Here is a 23,402-nt window from a genome sequence, read left to right as displayed (position 1 = left end):
ATTTGATATACCGGTATTTGTTTCTTGTTCAAATATATGCCACAGGTCATTGTCAGTAATTTCTCTTAGCTCATTTTTGTTAAACCCCAGGTCATAAATATGTTCAACTCTTTTCGTATAACTCTGTTGCTTACATAAGTAACGAAAATAGGTGCGCTGGTGACGGTTTCTGAGCCTGAAACACTCGTTAACGACCGTCCTCTTATCTCCGGAAAATAATAGTCTTTTTCATTAACGGCGTGTCATCTTTCGATAATACTTGATTCTTGAGATTATATTCCTCTCTCAAGTGGAGCTAATCTTAACTGTTATTTGGTAATTAAAGTAAATTCTCTAGAAGCGGAGATAATTTTGATAAATCAAGAATTTATGTTGTATGGTATTTGATATACCTGTATTTGTCTACACACACGCGCTTAAACGTGTGTGTGTGTGTGTGTAAAAGATGGGTTTCCATCCCATCTCCAGAGACTGTATCGCGCCGCAATGTACAGCGGTATCCATTCGTCGGTCGAATTCAACGGCCATCTCTCGGAACCGTTTAGCGTCGAACACTCGGTTTATCAAGGACTCCTCCTCTGTCTTCCCCTGTATGTCATTTAGTGTGCATATCAAAAGATAGATGAGATTGACAAAATAGGTGAGTTTCAATGGGGCTACCTTTAGGCATGCGTTTCTAAGTTTGGAGGAAAGAAACTAGAAGAGGGCATTTTTGATGCCGCGAAGATGGCAGAGAAATCCTGAAATTATCGCGGGTGTCCTTCTATTGAGGAATTTTTTTTTTAATTATTGTTGGAAATTATTTTCATCTATCTATTCTATATATCTATTTTATATATCTGTTTTATGAATTTCCTTTTGACCGTTATAAATTTCACTTTTTGTGTGTTGTATTTCATTCATCGGAGGCGCAATGGCCCAGTGGTTAGGGCAGCGGACTTGCGGTCATAGGATCGTGGTTTCGATTCCCAGACCGGGCATTGTGAGTGTTTATTGGGCGAAAACACCTAAAGCTCCACGAGGCTCCGACAGGGGTTGGTGGCGAACCCTGCTGTATTCTTCCACCACAATTTTCTCTCACTCTTACTTCCTGTTTTTGTTGTGCTTGTAATTCAAAGGGTCAGTCTTGTCATACTGTGTCACGTTGAATATCCCCGAGAACTACATTAAGGATACACGTGTCTGTGGAGTGCTCAGCCACTTGCACGTTAATTTCATGAGCAGGCTGTTCCGTTGATCGGATCAACTGGAACCCTCGTCGTCATAAGCGACGGAGTGCCAACAACATTTCATCCATCTACATTTTCCTGCATATCTTGTCAGTGAAGGCACGTAGCTTAGTGATTAGGTTATTCGGCTCATGATCGTGAGTTCAATTCCCGGCAGCGCGTTGAGTCCCTGAGCAAGACACTTTATTTCACGTTGCTCCATTCCACTCAGCTGGCAAAAATGAGTAGTACCTGTATTTCAAAGGGCCAGCCTTGTCACACTCTATGTCACGCTGAATCTTCCTGAGAACTACATTAAGGATACACGTGTCTGTGGAGTGCTCTGTCACTTGCTCGTTAATTTCACGAGCAAGCTGTTCCGGATCAACTGGAATCCTCGTCGTCGTAACCGACAGAGTGCCACATGTCTTGGTACTTGTGACCACTGAAAGAAATTTCTTCTTATTGTTGCTACTTTTATTATTCTTCTCCATGTTTAAGTTGACCAACTAGCAGAATCGTTAGCACGTCGGACAAAAGCTTGGCTGTATTTCGTATGACTTTACGTTCTAAGGTCAAATGCCACCGACTTTGACTTTGCCTTTCATTTTTAGGGTCGATAAAATAAGAACCAGTTAAACACCGGGGTTGATATAGTCGACTTATCCCGCTTCCTAAAATTTCTGGCCTTGTGCTAAAATTTGAGACCATTATTCCCCATGTTTCACTTTATCCACGTTCTTAAGTTAGGCGCTTTATGTTCTGTGTCCTAACTCCTACAATGGTCAACTTTGCTGATCGTACTTCTGGGGAATTGATGAAGTAAAATTAGCAGCCGATTACTGAGATCGATTTAATCGATTACAACCTTCCCCCACCCCCGACGAAGTTTAAACCTTGGTGCTTCATGTAAGAATTTATTATCTTCCTCCTCCTACTACTACTGCTTGTTTTTTTGGTGGGGTGGGTTGGGGGGTGCTGTTTTCCTACACCATCTTTCCTCCACCAACGCCATTGTGATGATCAAGCAGCAGTTTGAATATAAAGGTGTATCATAAGAGTGACGGGGGAGAAAGAAAGAAAGAAAGAAAGAAAGGAGGGAGGGAGGAAGGGAAGAAAGAAAGGAAGGAAGGAAGGAGGGAGGGAAGAAAGAAAGAAAGAAAGAAAGAAAGAAAGAAAGAAAGAAAGAAAGAAGGAAGGTGAAAGGGTGATGAGGAAAGAGTGTTTTCGGTCGCTACATTCATGAAGGTTTAGAGAGAACCTCGTTGAAATGATTCTTGTGGACTCGACGTCATCAAGAGAAGACCGGCAAATTGTCTTAAGGATCATTTGCACCACCGTCACTGCCACCACGATCAAGGGCAGCAGCAGCAACAGCTGCCTTTGACGTTGTAACACCGTGTGGCAATTGTCAGGAAGAGGCGTTTGGTCACGGGAATTGCAAACTGTGATCATGACTGGCATCGTTGAAATGATGACGACGACGACGACGACGACGACGACGACGACGGTGAGGAGAATGACGACGATGGTGATGATGATGAGGAGGAGGAGGAGGAGGAAGATGATGATGATGATGATGATGATGAAAATTATGAAGAGCACGGTGACAAAAATAACGATAACGATGATGAGTTACCGTTCGTTGTGAAGGCGATGATGATGGTGATGAGTAGTAGTAGTAGTAGTAGCAGCAGCAGCAGTGGTGGTGGTGGCGGCGACGATAACGATGATGAGGTATTATTAGCTGTGATGGTGATTAGTAGTAGTAGTAGTAGTGTTGGTAGTAGTGGGGGTGGGGTGGCGGAGGAGGAGTGGGAGATGATGATGAGGAGGAGGAGGTGGAAGAGGAGGAGGGGGAGGAGGAGGAAGGTGATGATAATGCTGAAAATTATGAAGAGCACGGTGAGAAAGATAGCGAAGACGGGAGGGTGGGGGCATTGGTAGTAGTGAAGACGATAATGATGATGATGATGATGATGATGACGACAACAGTTTAAGGCAAATATAGTTTTCGTGATTGAAATAACAAACTGTGGTAGTTTATGAAAACTGGTGAGTGGAACCGAGACGTTTCTACACGTTGCTGGTTCGCATCTGGTCGCGGTTATTAATATCTGCTTATCTGATCCTCATTATCTCTGCGTGCGCACTTACGTCTGTGCGCATGCTTACAGCGGAACCATTCCCTATCTAGGGCTGACCACAACAGATTTTATCGCTAGAAAGAGAATGAGAGGACGCGCGTGTGTAAGTGCGTGTGTATGTGTGTGTGTGTGTGTGTGTGTGTGTGTGTGTGAATATCTCCACCACTACTTTGACTAACAATTCATACTTTACTTATCGACCTCGAAAGAAAGGCAAAAGTTATCACTATCGGGATTTGAACCCGGAAAGCAGAGACCCGAAACAAATACTGCAACTATTCTATCCTATCTTCTAACGTCTCTACCACTTGAGTGTGTGTGTGTCTGTGTGTGTGTGTGTGTGTGTGTGTGCGTGTGTGTGTGTTGATGGCCAAGAAAATATATTTTCAAATTGCCACGTTCCACCAGTTACAATAAAAATATTTATTCATTTATTTAATTTTTACATTCGACTGTACAGTGTAGTAACACCTACTAATTTACTAATTCCCTGCTGGACTTATACTTATATATTAACTTCACTGGAGTCTCGTCGGATAAAAATAGAGTTTGTTCAATTTAAGCAGTGGGGAGTGGGGAGAGTAGTGAAACACGAAGCTTACTGCAAACGAGAGGTAATTATCCATGGCCTATGAGGGCCTACGTCATAGAGAATATGGCTGGGATTACGACACACAAATGGTTTGTAACAGTAAAATTGAGATATAAGTAGAAGCAAAGATGAGGGGGAAGGATGTATATTTTCATTTTATCTTTTTATCTTGTCTCTCGCTTAAAGATGGTGACAGTTTCCTGGTGGGGTTCTATATGCCTAGAGAGAGGGGGTGAGAGAGAGACGTCTATGTGGTAAGAAGCCTACTTCAAACAAATAGTTCCGGGTTCAGACCCACTGCATGGCACCTTGGGCAAGTATCTTGTTCTACAGCCTCGGGCCAACCAAAGCCTTGTGAGTGGACTTGATAGACGGAGGCTGAAAGAAGCCTGTTGTGTGTGTGTGTGCGTGTGTATCTGTCTGTCTGAGTGTGTGCTTGTCCCTGACCACCGCTTGACAAACGGTGTTGGTGTTTCCGTCCCCGTAACCTAGTGGTGCGGCAAAAGAGACCGATAGAATAAGTACGTAAATTAAAAGAATAAGTACTGGGATCAGTTTATTTCACTAAAAATTCTTCAAGACGGTATCTGAGCATGGTCGCAGTCTTATAAGTGAAATAAAAGGTAAAAAGGAACACACACACACACACACACACACACACACACACACACACACACACACACACACAACATGTACACACACACACACACGCATACATACATACATACATACATACATACATACATACGTAAGATTATCATCGACATGTATTTCTGCCTCGGTAACCGTCGTCAGCACAAGTGCTCTATCTTAACTCCAGCTGCCAAGACTAGAACAAACTTAAGGCCAATGTAAACTATAATAAGTAACTCAAAGACGTTGTTGGCATCTATTTGAACAACATAGACAAATATAGGTATATCAAATAACATATAACATAAATTCCTGGTTTATTGAAATTTTCTCCTCCTCTAGAGGATGTGTCAAAAGTACCAAATAGCAATTAAGACCAGCCGCATACGAAAAGGGGAGATAATCTCAAGAATCAAGAATTTTCCAAAGTTATCATAGCTTGTATATATGTTCGTTCTCTTCTGTTTTTAATTATTGAAATTCTTCCCCTGAAAATGGAGTTGGTTTCTAACAAAGATACAAAGCTGTATGGATGGATGGATGGATGGATGGATGGATGGATGGATGGATGGATGGATGGATGCAGACATGCATGCGTGTATGTATACATGTATGTATGTCACTGTTCAGTTTTATTTTGAAAATGTCTTGCCAATAGAGAAAAGGCCGGTTTCTATCTAATCTAATTCCAAGGCTCCTTCATTAGAATTTCAACATCAATAACAGGGTATTTTTGTATGTATGTATGTATGTATGTATGTATGCATGCATGCAGATTTTGTTTTATGTATATATTCTTATGCATATAGTCGCATATCTAGACATGCTCATATATACTTAAGTGTGTGTGTGTGTCTGTGTCTGAATGTATGTATGTATGTGGCAGAAATGGCTATGTAGCTGTTCCCTCACTGATGACATACAGATACTGACATCATCTGATGATAGTGACTAATACTACAGACTCAGCATCACAATATATCACCTAACGTGGCTGTAGGTACACAGTAAAACTATGGTGACATATTTTCATTATGATCTCTTTCCCTTCTTTTTCCGCCTTTTTTCTCATCTTCCTTTTCTCTTTTATTTGCTCCTGTCGCCATGTTATCGTTCTTCATTTTGTTACTCTCTTTTACCTGTTTCAGCCATTTGACTGTGGCCATGCTGGAGCACCATACCTTTAGTCGAGCAAATCAACCCCAGGACTTATTCTTTGGAAGCCTAGTACTTATTCTATCGGTTGCTTTTGCTAAACCGCTAAGTTACGGGGACGTAAACACACCAGCATCGGTCGTCAAGCGATGTTGGGGGGGACAAACATATACACACACATACATACATATATATATATACATATATACGACGGGCTTCTTTCAGTTTCCCTCTACCAAATCCACTCACACGGCTTTGGTCGGCCCGAGGCTATAGTAGAAGACACTTGCCCAAAGTGCCACGCAGTGGGACTGAACCCGGAACCATGTGGTTCGTTAACAAGCTACTTTATTTCATAAATATTTGCCATAAAGGCATTACAAAGAGGGGACTAACAAGGACAGACAAACATAAAAAGGGTGAAGTAGCTCTATCGATTAAATATTTACAATTTTTGAATATACAATAATAATTTGATTATATTTACAATGTTCGATTAAAGCATTGCTCATTACAGATGATAGGCAACCGACCACCAGGGTAGACCCCTTGCTTTTTCTTTCTCTTGTTTTTGGCTTCCACTTACCTGCTGCCAAACACTCCCAGCTTCCTCGCCACAGGCTTCCATCTTCTCATGAATCTGTCCCGTGACAGGTACCTCTTCTCCAGCCTGATCTTACTACTGAGGTGGTAACAAAAAAAAGTTAACTAACCCCTGGCCAGATACAAATGTATCCGTCACTATGCCTCTTACACGTGTCTTCCATACTGTTTACCACACAGCCACCCCTACGCCTGCTGTTTCTTTTTTTTCTTTTTTTCATTAGTGTAGTTGTTGCAGTTCTATTTGTTACTATTAGTGCGGTTGTTGTCGTAGTTGGGGGTGTTTAGAACCGAATTTGATCGAGCAGACCTCTGATGAAAGGCCACCATGTCTTTTTCCTTAAGTATAGAACACCTGGGACCATATTACCCAATAAGTTCTTGGCTAAAAACGGTAGGGCTTGATTTGAGTGAGAATGACGCGTTGGCACATATAGATTGTACAGTTGTTGTTGGTGGTGGTGGTGGTGGTGGTGGTAGTGGCGGTGGTGGTCGTCGTCGTCGTCGTGACGGTGATTATGGTGAAGGAGTGCTATTATTGCCGTTAATTAGTCAGAAGTCAGAGACGTAGCGTCCCTGTTGATATTGGCGGTTTTCTCTTTGTTTTTTGTTTTTTTTTTCTCTTGCGTATATGAGGTGGGGGATTACAGTTAGTGAAGAATATTGCCGTGTTAGTGGACTAAATGGTGATCGCTGAATAGGTACCAGTATTGTTGATGTTGTTCTTGCCGTGTGGGGTGGTTTAAGCCGGTAGTGGTAGCTGTGGCGTTGGCGGTGATATTTTTTGTTGGTGACTTTTGAGAGTGGGGGAGGCATTATTAATTTTCTTTTCCTCTACCTCCTTTTTCCTCTTTTTTTTTTCTTCTTCCAATGCACTAAGGAACTGAGTCTGTGAACACATCGAAACAAAGTTCCAACAGTAGTGAAGGCGCCAATCGCCTGGGAAAAGAAAACCTGAAAAAACTTACCCTCTGTTACTGAACCAGGACGACTCTGCGTCTAGGTCATGCGAATACCAGTGTTGTTCAACAATGGTTACAAAATGGATAGGCGTGTGTATATATGTGTTTGTTCACAAGCTCCTACAAAAGACATGTATGCATACATACAAACATACATACATAAATATATGAGTGTCTGTATGTGTGTGTATACGTATGTATATATATATAAATATATTCACATTTATATTATTTATATATAATAAAACATGATGCATACATATACGTATATAATATATATTATAAATAACATAAATATATATATATACACACACACACACACACAAACACGTGCGTGTATGTATGCGTATATTTGTGTGTGTGAGAGGGAGAAAGAGAGAGAGAGAGAGAGAGAGAGAGAGAGAGAGAGAGAGTAATCACTATTTGTATGAAAAAGATAAAGACAACATATTTACTTATGCACGTACGGATGTTGTATTAATAAATCCGTATGTGTGCACGCATATATATATACACCCATATATGCGTGTGTGTGTATATCGTAGAATAAAAAAGGTTCTTGGTATATATATATATATATATATATATATATATATATATATATATATATATATAAATATGAGTATATGCATATATATGTACATGTGTGTACATACCTTCATCTACATGTATACATAGATGCATATCTGGGTACATGACGTTGCAAAATCCTTGTTTCTTCTGTGTTCATTTCTGTGGAAGTGCGTAGGTTCGAAACGTTAAAGACTTTTTCACTTCCCGAGCGTTAAACTAATACATCTGTTTGTTGTATACACTACCTGTCTTCGACTTTTGTTGTTTTTTTTTTGTTATTTTGTGAATTCTCCCTATATATATATGCACACACACACACACACATATATATATAATGTGAGTGTGCGAAGATATATATACGTATGTGTGTGCACGCGTGCGTGTGGGTATGTGCATATACATGTATATGTATTTCTGTGCATGTGTCATTTATACTAGAAAAAAACACAAGTGTTCAATACATCCTCGTGTTAGACATGTGTAAAGCTTCTTGTGCGATTATTCGAACGAGGGATCTAAAGACGGACAGACTGAATGAGAGAAACAAAAGAGAAAGAAAGACAGAAAGTTGTATGTAGATGTTTATGCGCGACCCGCATCTTGTGCAGAGCAGCTGTTACACATGAACATCTACAACTGCACAATAAGAAAGAAACTCGACTTATTGTCATGTGCTCACTGACAGTCATCACTTGCTTCTCTGTTTCACAGATGTGTTGTCACCACACCGCACTATGACTTTTGTACCACCAGTACCATAACCTATTCTCCTCGTTCATAGCTGGATGCATACCACATCTAACAATGTTCAACTGGTGACCAGTAATAAAGTCACTGAAAAAAAAGTCACAGTAATAAAGTCACAATTTTGGCTAGGAAAAAAGTCACAGAAAAAAAAGTCACAATTAATTTATGGGATCCAGACAAAAACTCCCTAGGACAAAACCCTCTCGGACAAAACCCACCCCGGACAAAACTCACCCCGGACAAAACCCACCCCGGACAAAACTCCTGTGACTTTTTTTCCGTGACATTTTTTCTTGTGACTTTTTTTACCTGGATTCGTTCAACCAACATCGCTAAGTGCTACACTCAATGATACTTTACAGACAATATTTTAGTTTTGTTCTTCTTAGCAGGTCTTCGTTCTCCAGCTAACCTCTGTCTGTTTCTCTCTGTCACTCTCTCACCCTCTCCCTTACTCCCTCTCGCTCTCTCTCCTCATATGCATATAAATAAGGTTTTATTTTAAAATAATAAGGTAATTATTTTTAAATAAGTTTAAGATAAACAATAAATAGAACATTTACCTGATGGAGTGATTTTACACTGGAGTAGTCAAATGTATGTATTCATGTGTCACCCCTTTTTTCTCGCCCAATATTATTTCTATCCATTCTAGGCCTCGCATTAATTATCCTTTCTCCTAGAGCAGGGGTTCTCAATAACTTTTTTTTTTATCTATGGACTCCTTTGATTACTATTTTATTTCGGTGGGTCCCCGTAGCCATTCGATGTCTAAAAACTAGTTTTATAGAAACTTCTTTCGAAATTCCTATTTCGTTTTTCACACATTCACTTGTGCAGGTTGGACAATGTAAAATGTTAGAAAAAGAAATTTACCTGTTTCTTGCAATACATACCAATACATACAGCTAAAGTAAATTTTTTAGGGGCCTTTTAAATACTATTGTGGGTGCCCGCTTTACTATTTTGTTGTGTGGAGTCCCATAAATCTTACATGAACCCTCAGGGGCCATATGGACCCGGTTGAGAACCACTGGCCTAGAGGGTCAACCTTCTCGAATCCCTCTCAGCCCATATATTTCTTTCCTGTCCTTAACTTCTAGTTGACCAAGACGAAGATCAACGATATCGAATCCACCAGTCTTGGAGAGTCTGTGATTGTCAAGGTCGCTGATCCCTCATTCTGACAAAATTAGTAAAAAAAAAAATTAAATCAAAAAAAGATGACAAATAAAAGGTAGCATCCTTTTAAGAAAAAGCTTACGGCTGATCGAGCCCTTAAACAAACAAACAATACCTAGTTGTTAAGAATTTCATTGCTGCTTCAAAAATGTAGTAAATATGAACCACAGAAGTCGTCTCGCAACTTTCGCGTATTTAGCAGTGATTACGAATATGTCACAAGTAAAATGGCCTCGAGTGACTTATTGATCTACCATCTTATGATGAATTGTCTTGAAATCTTGAGAAGCTGATTTCTCTGACAATCTAAATGTAGGACGCTATTTATAAATCTCACCTATCATGCAACACTTGTCAGTTACACTACGTTCCCATCATTTTAATAACGTATATTTGCTTATATATATATATATATATATATATATATATATATATATATATATATATCATATAGCTATAGATATATAGATATCTATATATATGTATGCATAAATGTGTGTGTGTTGCCGTGCGTGTGCGTATGTGTATATAGATAGACAGGCAGACAGATAGAATATGTACTGTCAAGCAAACATTAAAACAAACTGGAAACAACATTATACATACAGATAGAATAAATACCCATTTTAAGTCTTTCAGATATTGAAGTTACGTGTATTTCATTTACAATCATCAGATGTGAAAGTGAGATATTATAAATTATACATACGTAGTTTAAAATATCTAGCTGCCTATCCACACACACGCGCGCATATATATATATATATATATATATATATATATATATATATTATACACACACATACATATATATACATATATATGTATATATATATATATACACATATACATATATATATATATGTATATGTATATATATGTATATGTATATATATATATGTATATATATATACATATATATATGTGTGTATATATATATATATACATTATACACATGCATATATATACATATATATTATGTATATATATATACACACACATATATATACATATATATATATATATAGTGTGAGAGAGAGAGAGAGGAAACGTAAAACGAAAAAAAGAAAATGCACATTGGATATAAAAATAAAGGCTTTTTACGAAAAGTAACGAAATATATATATAATTAGATGAACTGAGGTAGAATTTAAGAGGTATAAAAGTCATTATTTTAAATCATTAAAGAGATTCAAAGTCATACCGGTATCGTACCAATCATCACTACAAAAATATGGCACCTCATTTCATTGCTATTTAAAGGAGAACCGGAAGAGGTATTTAGATGATTGCTTCATACCTTGAAAATATAGCGTGGACAAACTCCTCGATTTCAAAATAATGCTCAACAATATCAAAAGCAACATAGAATTCACCATGGAACACAACAATAAACAACTTCCTTTTCTTGACATCCTAACTAAAATAGTCAATAACCACATCGGACATCTTCTATAAACCCACAGATTCCAAACAATACCTATTATTTAACTCATGCCACCCCAAATACATAAAAATTAATAAACCTTATAATCTGGCGAAAAGAATCTGTACCATAGTTTCGGACACCAATACTCGTGAACGAAGACTCCTTCAACTCAGATCAATACTAATCAAGAGATATTACTCAACATCATTAATAAATGATGGGATTAAACGAGCAAAGGAAATAGACATACGAACATTAAGTGAAGTCAACCGAAATACTACACCAGACTTAAAAATACTCCCATACATCTCCACACATAACCCTAGAAACAATGAGGCCTTCAACATCATCATCTAAAATCTACCCGTTCTCACAGGAGATAAAACAATGAATACATAGAAAAATGTGCTGGGAACCTTAAACCGAACTTCTTAATTTTCCCTTTCTAAAATGTTCACAGAACATCTCAGTACAGCAGAGAATAAATAAAGAGGCAACTTTCATCGATAAATATCATCCACAACTCAACATGAACACACAAAATAATACAGGACACTACTAACCTTACCAATAATACCACTAATTTCCATACCTCCCATACACCATTCATATTACAGTATTTATATCTATACTAATTGCCCCACTTCCAGAACTGCTTACCTCCCCTGCATGTAACCTTTCACTCAGGTACTATTTGACCCGGCACTGTTTGGAAATCGGTGCTCATTCAAAGCCAGTGAACAGCTTTTGACGATACCGGTATGACTTTGAATCTCTTTAATAATTCAAAATAATAACTTTTATACCTCTTAATTCTACCTCAGTTCATCTAATTGTATATATATATATTTCGTAACGTTTTATAAAAAAAAGCCATTATTTTATTTTTTATATCCAATGTGCATTTTCTCTTTTTTTCTTTTAACTTTTCCCCTATTTATACCACGTGTAGTCACTTTTCCCTTTGAAACCTAATTCTATTATATATATATATACATACATAAAAATTCCGAATAAGGACGTAATGTAATAGGTATATACGATAAGTGCTCCGGGTGGGGGTGGGGATGATGAACGATAAAGTTGACTCCGACAGGTTTTGAATCCAGAACGTTAAGTCAGAACAAATATTGCAAAGCAGTTTGTCCGTTTCTTTAACATTTCTACTAGCTCAGTCTCCGAGGTTTAGGTGAGTTGTGAGAAAACGCTTTAATATTGCTAAATATCTCAACAACTTATCCCTCACTCGGAGAAACTAAAAAAAAAGATTATTATATAACTCATTCAAACTACATTGGCAGACTGATATGAAGAAGTAAGATAAAAGCAACAACATTCAGTGATTAAGCGAATAAAGTGAAACCTAAAGGCTATCTTCAATGTTGCCCGCACCCTCCCTCTTATACATCAACGACCAGCTTACAGTGACTGCCAACAATGCTCGCTTCTCCACAGATTATTCTCCTTCATTCTTCCCGGAGCTTCCGCACCCAAGTGTCATCTACCTGCAAACCAGAAATTTCTAGCGAATCTACACTGAGACTTAAAACATCCTTTAATGGAATCAAAGCAATGATACCGCCTTCAGTGTCACAAAGACAGAATCACTATACTTCTCAGTAATACATTGTCACATTCAGCTCAATATGAAAAGCACGCAACAATTATTGTTGCTAATTAGTCACAATACAAAAACTACTTTTTATCTTCTTCCGAATGAAAATGTTGGCTACAGCTATTGAGAGTATCACATTCTCCAGTTGCCATGTTGAAATGAAGGTCCATTGTAAAGGCAGAAAGAATTAATAATGATCTTGTCATATATTAACAATATAATTATATATATATATATATATATATATATATATATATATATATATATATATTGATAGAAAGGACAACGAAAGAAAGAAAGAGACCTCGATATTATGTAAATAGAGGAATTTATATATATATATATATATATATATATATATATATATATATAGTTTTTGCACGTTGTGGCTATGCTAGGGTGCATCTATGTTGACAACAAAACCAATAAAATCTTCTCTTCCTTGATATATAATACTTATAAAATGAACGCAGTAAATCAAACTTCAGAAGACGCTAATATAAATAACATCAACATATGTTGCCTCACGGCACGTCCTCTGCAATAAAGTTACTTCCACTAGATTTATCCCTTTTAATATTTTAGAAATATTTTTTCGGTGGGTGGAGTCAATTTAATCGAGTGCCCTACTTTTATTTTTTTATCGATCTCAGAAGTGAACTTAGGATTTAAAAGAATGCAACTAAATACTCTAAAGCATTCTCAATTTTTGTAGCAAAGTGTCCCCTTCATTGAATGGTGTTTCACAAGATCTTCCCTCCCTAAGTTTTACAAAGTAAAAAGAAAAGCTAACACCAAATTATTCTAACAAAACAGAAACTAATTTTGTACACTAGTTTATCCATATTTTCTTATTCTACTCCATCGTGTCCCTTTTACTATATTTCCGTGGACTAAAGTCTTCTGCGTCAATATTCTTTTAGAAATAACTCAAGGTGGGGACTTATGTAATAAAATTATATTGCACTTTGGCACATCTTCTTCATGTTTCTATAACCTGATCGCATAATGTCCTACTTATATACTTTAATCATGACAAAGACTTCTTTGAAAATATGTTTAGAATATACGCATTGTTTTTGCTTTAAATGTTCTATTTCTAACAAAAATCGCAACTCTTTTAAATACTCAATTCACTCCAGTTCACCCTTGAAATTTATTCCCCATCCCCATCCTTGAGAGTTCCCAATGTTCTCACGGTTGTTCTACCACTCAAATTAAGATTGAAGTGAAATAACAGAAATTTTAGCACTGGGCTCAAGTTTGCTAGATTCTTTTAATGCTCTATGTTCACAATCAACTGGATTCGACTTCGTTTTTCAATATTTAGCGAAGAGATAAAATATGTGGCTGTCCTGTTTCTGGTGCAAACTGGATTCCATCTGTTATGTTATATTCTCACAAATTGATGTTCATACGTCAACGCATGAAATCATAATGCAATACAGAACAAAAACTGTGGTTCGGTAAAGAAAGTCTTCAGGGTTGCGTACTACATTACTCGGTTCTTCATTCAAAATCTTAGAACATTTGCGGTATGGTTGTAACAATACTGAAGATTTCATCGTTATGCAGTACTGGGAGAAAGTTTTCACTTCCAAGCCCATTAACTAATATTAAGTATAGCATGCAACAAGAAGCAGGTAAAGTGAAAATAGCTCGGCCAAGAATCGAATCTGTGTCACTGACTCAACGCCTTGTATGCCCGCTAGTATTCTATGAAACTCATTCCTTATATTTCTGCATCCATCATAAAATTATATTGTAGCATTGCAGTCAGAATTGATTATATTTAGGAAAAGAACTTCAATTTTTTTTGTGTTTTACTACTTTGCTACTGTACTGTAGCATTTCAGTTTTGCAATATACATGCTATGTCACTTGTACGTAGTCCTGTATATAGCTTTAGTACTAATAAAATAGTTGTAGCAAAACTAACAATTAATGGCAACTATACTAGCCATTGTATATAGCTAATGCTGTAGAGCAGCAAATTAAGTTAAAATGGTAAACGCGGAGTGGAAAAAATAAAAACGTCATATCGTAAGCTACAGTTGGCTCTGGGTAACAAACCTATTCAGTGTGTAAGTTAAGGTAAGCTCTGGGTAAAAAGAAACTCACAACGTACTTTCAACTTCCAATTGAAATACATTTAATTTTCCTAATACTGTAAATGTTTGAAAGAGAAGACATGAAGACTACATTATCTCGTTTCCCTTTCAGTAAATGCATAGTCTTGTCCGTATTTAAAATGAAACACAAAAAAAGTCAGAGAGAGAGAGAAATCAATAGTAATTAAATTTGGCGAGAGACTTAGAGCAAAAACCAAGCTCTAGGCAAATCGAATCACCTAAGCAATTTTGATTACAAGTCGATAACGATTCTATTCCGTTTAGACTACTAATGCCAATTGTGGAGCGCATAATTGCTTCGGATTTTCTGACTAATATGAAAACTTGACGAAGGCGGCGAGCTGGCGAAATCGTTAGCGCGCCGGGCGAAATGCTTAGCGGTATTTCGTCTGTCTTTACGTTCTGAGTTCAAATTCCGCCGAGGTCGACTTTGTCTTTCATCCTTTCGGGGGTCGATAAATTAAGTATGAGTTGCGTATTGGGGTCCATCTAATTGACTGGCCCACTCCCCACCCCCCACCCCGAAAATTTCGGACCTTGTGCCTAGAGTAAAAAAGAATATGAAAAATCGTCAAAAGCATAATGGTAAGCTTTTGATCCGACGAGATTTATAATTCTTAATTGAAAGTTGTCGTATTCGTTCACTTAGAAATGAATGGATGCTATAACCTCGTCCTGTCTTCCCTTCTTTTCATATTCTCTAAAATATGATGCCTTTCCACGTCGAGAGAAAGAAACCAATGTTAGGAAAACCTAACCAGTCAGATGCAGTTCGAACTAAAAAAAAAAAATTGTCAGGTTTTGCATTTTTAACTCCTTTCCTTATACCTATACCTGTCTCCTTCCACACACAAACACATGCACGCACGTATACACATCTAAACATAAATATACATATACATATATAGAAAGAGAGAGATAGACAGGCTGACAGGTAGATGGATGGATGGATGGATGGATGGATGGATGGATAGGATAATATACACATGGATGTACATATTCACACATACATATATGTGAGCTTGTGCATCTGTGTGTGTGTATATATATATGTGTGTGTGTGTGTGTGTGTGTGTATATATGTATATTTGTATACATACAGATACACACACATATATATATGTATGGAAATATATATATATATATATATATATATATATATATATATATATATATATATATATACACACACATACATATATTCCATTTTCCATCTCTGTCGTGCTACAGATAGAGAATTAACATATATATATATATGTATATATACATATATATATATGGGAGAATATACAAAAAATAACAACAGACGAGGACAGGTGGTGTAAATAACAAAAGTATATATTAGTATGACGCTCGGGAATACGGAAAGTCTTATAAATATATATATATATATATATATATATATATATATATATATATATATATATATTATATGACTCATATTTCTACCTAAACGAAATTATAGATGTTTTCATATATGTGTACATACATACGCTTGCTGGTGTCTATGCATGCGAGTTCTTTGAGATATGCGCGCAGTAAATGTGTGTGAGTATGTGTGTTTGAGAGTGCATGTGTGCATATGCGTGTGTTTGTGTGTGTGTGTGTGTATGTGTGTAGTTGTATTTTTTCTTTTTTCTTTTTTCTTCTTTTTTTTTTTTTTACTGCAATGTCATGTACTGAAATCGGGTCACATCACACCCAGATCAATATCGAAGGGGCGTGATACACAAATACTATCTGCATTTCATCATCAGCTTTTTCTGAAAAGCGACATGAATTACTCTAACTGAAAGAGTAGTGAGAATGACTCGGCGTGTGTTTCATGAATTGTGTCTTTTGCCCTATTTTTTTCAAAAATCAATTTATTTATTCATTTACCTCTTTATGTCGCGGCATTTTGCTCCATATGTGATTCCTTATATACATATGTCGCGTGTACGCACAAATGAGTGCGCTCACGTACACATGAGCAAAAATGCAGTACTGGGTGCATATATATGGATATAAAAATATATACACACCTCCAAGCACGCTTTTATACACACAAATATATATATGGGGGTATATGTTTATATATGTTTATGATGCTTAGGTATATGTATATATGTATTGTGTATGTGTGTGTGTGTGTGTGCGCGCGCGCGTTCTATGTATGTACTCGCGCGTCTATGTAATGTATATAGAAAATGAACTGGGAGAGCGTGTTCTTCAAGATGTATGTGTATGAATGTATACATACATGCATATATATATATGTGTGTGTGTGTATATATGTATGTATACATGTGTACATATATATGTATGTATACTTACACACACGCATATACACGTGTATGTATGTATATATATATCACTTGAATAAATATACACACACACACACAAACACACACACACACACACACACACATATATATATATATATATACACGCACATACAATAGCAAACGCACGCACATATACACAACATACACATACACACAAACACACACGCACGCACAAAAACATACGCATACACACGTGCACATACAAAATACACACACACACGTACACGTACCCAACACCTACAACCCCACACAAACACGAACACACACATACTAAAAAAACCGCCTGTTGACCTTCTACTTAACACTGTCTATAAGCATCCACTAACCATTCCTGCTACTAATTCCTTCCACTACGTCACACACACACACACACACACACACAAACACACTAACAGATAAACCACCAAACCATGCACACACACGCACACACACACATACATACGCACACACACGTTCTGTTATCACACACACACTCGCAGATTCTCGCGCACGCACAGATATTCATCTCTCTTTTTCACTCTCCTGTCTTAGAAAGAACTTTTCCCCCACCATCTCCTCTTCCGGTCTTTTCACAATGTAACCTCGTGGGCATCGGTACCATTTTCCTCTTTCTCCGTTTTTCCATTCTCCGAACTTTCCATCTTTCCGACGAAGGGCTACGCCCGAAACGTCATACACTCTCTCTTTCCTTTCCCGAGCGTCCAATAACACTATCCGTATCACGTCCTCACTTTGTTGTTTTTCTGTTATTGTTTTTTTGAACTTATATATATATATATATATATATATATATATATATATATATATATATATATATATATATGCATACATACATTTATATGCATAGGCACAGGAATGGCTGTGTAGTAAGAAACTTGCTTCCCAACCTCATGGCATCTGAGGCAAGTGTCTCCCATTATAACCTCAGACCGACCAGTCTTTAAGGGTGGATTTGGTAGACGGAAACTGAATGAAACCTGTCGTGTGTGTGAGAGAGAGAGAGAGAGAGAGAGAGAGAGGGAGAGCGAGAGCAAGTTTATGTCAGTTGCCCACTTCTGTCACCGCTTGACAACCGGTGTTGGTGTGATTATGCCCCCGTAACTTAGCGGTTCGGCAAAGTAACCGATAGAATAAGCATCGGGCTTAAAGAAAAAATTAGTACTGAGGGCGATTCATTCAACTAAAAACTTCTTCAAGGCGGTGCCCCAGTACGGCCGCTGGCAACCGAAACAAATAAAGATGGCAACAATAAGATAAGTCAGTTTTCCTATTGATGGATACTTTGGGCTAATGAAATAAGTACAGTTTTTAAAAGAAGGCAGTGTTAGCGATTACGAGTACCCGGTGATTAAGGATATACCAATGGTATATCCCTCTCAATGATATACCATTCGATGTTGGAAAGCTGTTTCGATAGTCCCGGAGTCTCCAGATGAAATGGGACAGGGAGGTAAAGTTTTCATTGTCCCTACACCTGAATGAATGTATGTGTTGTATGTATCTTCTCTTAAATACATTGGCTGTATGCCAGTGTAGCGTTTTGCAATGCCATTGGATGGTGTGCGGATGGTTCTAAAGACTACAGTTTTTTAGAGGCCGGATTCTGGTCAGCTGTTAGTAGAATTTCATCACTTACATTGGTGGAAACATCTAAATTGGAGGGTTAAAACAAATTGTCTTTCCTTAATTATCTTTAGATTTAAGGATGTGGTAGAAATCTTCCCTATACACAAATTTATCAGTAAAGCCACTCGTTCCTCGCTAGTGCCGCGTTACAGTAGAGTGAAGTCTTCTTGAAGACTAGCTTTCTATTTACAGAGGTTGAAGTTTTTTGGGGAAATGACAGTTTCCTGATTATGTTTTCTGTAGGTATAGTATTTGCATACCTTGTGTTTAAAGGTTACGCCCAAGAAGTTAAGTTGGTGGAAACAATTACAGTGAGATAGAATTTTTTTAAGGTGTTTATAAGATTCCCCCTCATCTTATCAATAGCATGGCCGTTCGCATGCTTAGAGATTGCCAGACAGACAATCGTCCTTGTACAAGGTCTGCCTATGATGTGTGTATGTTTCTTTAGAGTGTCCACGATAAATAATCCAACCAGGTCAGTGCCTCAACCCTGACGTACGACCTCGTGGATACGTCATCTTCCTTTTTTTTTACTCAATAGGAGTTATTGTAAAATAGGAGTCACTTCCAAACATTCATAATGATTTTTGGATCGAATTCTGATGAATTGTCTACCAAAGTCTTGGGCCTTCAGGAGGACAGATTTCAAGACAGACGAGTAGAAATCTACGCCATTGAATTGGGTAAACCTGTTGGGTGTGTTAGTCTTGAAACTGCAAAACCAATTGATTACAACAGGGCTGAAATCGTATAAGATAAACTCTGTAAACCAGGAGCTGATGCATCGAGAATACGATTATATACAATGCCTATCTCGCTCTTAGAGGGTTTAATTAGCCTACATTTAGGATAAGAAACGAAGTTGGGTGTGGAAATTCAAGCGTGTAATTGGGAGGCGCGAGGTGAGGCGGTTCAAACTATCCTCTATCTTTGGGAGAATGGGCAGCTCCTTCGCTTCGTTGTTTATGTCATTGAAAGAAAGAAAGAAAGAAAGCCCCAGTAACACTGGAACTGTAACTTAGTCCGGACATACTCCATTATTAACCAAACTTTTGGCTATAGTTTCATGCATGTTATCTGCAGCATAAAACATACAGTTGTGTCGATGAATTGTCGCATCGTATACCAAATTTTATGACTAATAGCTCAAATTCTATTATCAATAAGACGAGGTTCATTATAAAAGAACACCAACATTTCCGCGCAGAAATGAGATTGACGATGAAAATCCTCTTCGTCTTCATTTAGTGATTTTACGAGTTTAAGAATATATGTGACATGAATTTAAATTCTCCAGAATGCATCGCAATGAGATTTGGCTAATATTCAATTGAGATGAATCATGAATAATAGATGTGAAATAATGCTGCGCAAAATGTAGAATGATTGACTGAGCATTCCATTTTGACACGAAGCGATTAGAACGAAATGTATTATTAATATGAAACTGTGGGTGGCGAGCTGGCAGAATCGTTAACAGTTGGGCGAAAGTTTTAGAGGCATTTCGTCCGTCTTTACGTTCTGAGTTCAAATTTCGTCGTGATCAACTTTGCCTTTCATCCTTTCGGAATCAATAAATTAAGCAGTAGTGAAACACTGGGGTCGATGTAATCGACTAGTCCCCTTCCTGCAAATTTCAAGCCTTGTGCCTTTAGTAGAAAAGGATTATTAATATGAACCTAAAGGCGGCGAGCTGGCAGAGTTGTTAGCACGCCGGGCAAAATGTTTAGCAGCGTTTCATAAGCCTTCACGTTTTGAGTTCAAATTCCGCCGAAGCCCACTTTGCCTTTTATACTTTTAAGTTCGATAAAATAAGTACCAGTCGAGGACCGGGGTTGATGTAATCGACTACCCTCCTTCCCTGCACTTTCAGGCTTTGTATCTATCCCATTTCCTTAAAATGCATATCAGTCATTATTCCTCTTGGGCGATAACTTATCAACTACTTTCTCCATTACAATTGAATTGGAATTGAATATTTATGTTTCTGCAGCGCTATACTATATTTCACTTTTTTTCTTTCGGAAATGAAAATGTGCGCATATAAACATGATATGTATAGCATTAGGTTGAATTGAATTAAGATGTTAAACGGGCAGAACCGTTAGCATACTGGACAAAATGTTTAGCGGCATTTCGTCTGTCTTTATGTTCTGAGTTCTCATTTTGCCGAAGTGTAACTTTGTCTTTCATTCTTTTCGAGGTTGATGTTATCGACTACCCCTACCCCCAAATTTTCAGGCCTTGTTCCCATAGTAGAAAATGCTATTCTAAAGTGAATTTCACTGGCTATTACAGTTCAATTCAATGGGTATTTGACAATTTAAGATAAACACTAATCACTTGCGTACACAAGCACACTTACATAAATGCATACATACATAGATGCATGTATACATGTATGTACGTACATACATACTTTTTCTTTCTCTCTCAAACAAAAATACCCGGTCTGTTACGTTTGCATTTGGTAGAAGTTTTGATGGGAATGTTCCGCCAATATTCCTTGAATTGTTTTTTATGTATATTCTCAGTAACAGGGAAGGTGATTCTCTATATTTATACTAAGACAGTCTTTTACTGAGTATGTATGTATGTGTCTATATATTTTTATGTAGGTATACTTGTGTACGTGTTTGCGTGTGGGGGTGTATGTGTGTGGGGGGGGGGTGTTTCGATACGCAAAATATTTTTTGATAATTAGTAAGGACAGGATGAAACTATGAAAAAAAAAGAAGGCTAAAGAAAAAAAACTACTTAAATGGTCGTTTAAGCGAGATATCAGAATCGAAAATACCTACCATTGATTTCCCCTCTGATATCATATAACCAGTGAATGAGTAATATGAAGCTATCTCATCCCTTTGTATGCTACCGATGACACGAGTGCACTGAGCATTGTCTATAATAGGGTTCATCATCCTAATCCAACATAATCAGGTTATCAGAAACATAGGAAGGAATGAGTTGGCAATATTGTTCATTCATATATCAGGTGAGAGTTTCATAACTGTAAAGTGAATCTTTGGTATTTACATGCCTGGTACATAAATTAAAAGACGAGCGAGACTGTTTGTTATGAAGTCGATCCAAACAAAGGAGTCTCTATCTGGTCGCTTGATCCGCTAGAAATAGTAGCCAAATGTAACTCAACTCTTATCATGCTCTTTTAAGAAGGAAAAGACGTCATGTTTCGAAAACAAACAGAATAGCTTTTGATTAAAGGCTTACTCGATCAGAAATAATCTCCAACTAAAAAACAATAACCATCATAATTCACTTCTTAATGTTGTTTAGCCCTAAGTTAGTCAGTAACGGGCAGGCCCATGTTTAAAGATATACCATCTTAATTTACTCGCTGTCTATTATAAAACATTATTTAATGTATCTTTAACTTTAAAGAATACATAAGGTGAATTCAGAAAGATCTAGATGTTCTTTTCTAGTCACTCGAGTAACCGCTTATTAGCTCCCACGACAACATACCACTGTCATTATGACGTTGCTTAGAAAATATGAAACGGAAATTATGTTGACGTGTATTATTGGTGTGTACGTATGTGTTTCGGACATATATTTCAAGTGTCACCAACAGGGAAAAAGTTTTCTCACTCAGAATGTGTGTGTGTGTGTGTATTTATATATATCGAAACGCCTAGTTTAGAATAGAGGCAGCTGATGAAGGAAAAGTTCCATAAGTGGCTCGTCTGATTTCCTGTGTGTTCATTCTGTTGTCTGTAAAAGAAAAGTCAATTTTTGTGCTTTATGTTCCCGTTCCTTTTCTAACGTCCTGTACCCGGATATGCATCTATATATACATGTAGATGTAGGTATGTACATATATGTATGTACACATGCATATGCTCATATATCATTTGTATTATATATATATATATATATATATATATATATATATATATATATATATATATATATATAAAACAATGAAAAATCTTGAATCTTTAATACTTCTACATGGAAAAGGCCTGATATAAAAAGAAATAGATCATATCATGAACTTTAAATGTAAACCTAGAGCAAGATAGTTAGTTAATGAAGCCTGCAAACAATCACCAGGCAAATACATAAATATCCAAGCACCAGAAGACTTAAAGTTAAGGCCCATTATAGCTGGCTTAGCCTGTGAAACCCACCGCCTAAGCAATTTTCTAGACATGCTAGAGAACCTACCAAAAACAACTAATGAAGAGACATTATTAGTTTCCTTCGATGTTATTAATCTTTACGCCAACATCCACATGACTATGGGATAGAAGCAATAAAATTCTGGCTGGAAAAGTACCCTGAAGTACTGCCGGAATGCATAAACCAGGTCTTTATAACTGAACCTTTAAAATTTATACCTTAGAAAAATTATTTCCTATTTGATGACACCTACTATCGTCAAAAATGTGGAATTGCGATAGGAACGAAAGCAGCCCCTGTTCTGGCGAACCTAATAACGGGT

The 23,402-nt window shown here is 37.2% G+C and overlaps 1 protein-coding gene across 1 annotated transcript in view; it reads left to right on the top strand.

The window, feature by feature from the left end:
- The window catches only part of LOC106871731 (uncharacterized), a 47,488-nt gene that overhangs the window by 21,309 nt on the left and 2,777 nt on the right, over positions 1–23,402 (top strand). The window lies entirely within an intron of this gene.

Source organism: Octopus bimaculoides, chromosome 2 (assembly GCF_046866305.1).
Source record: "Octopus bimaculoides isolate indiv1 chromosome 2, ASM4686630v1, whole genome shotgun sequence".
Classification (NCBI taxonomy): domain Eukaryota; kingdom Metazoa; phylum Mollusca; class Cephalopoda; order Octopoda; family Octopodidae; genus Octopus; species Octopus bimaculoides.
The sequence above is the reverse complement of the archived record's forward strand: the minus strand, read 5'-3'. Positions and strand labels throughout refer to the sequence as shown.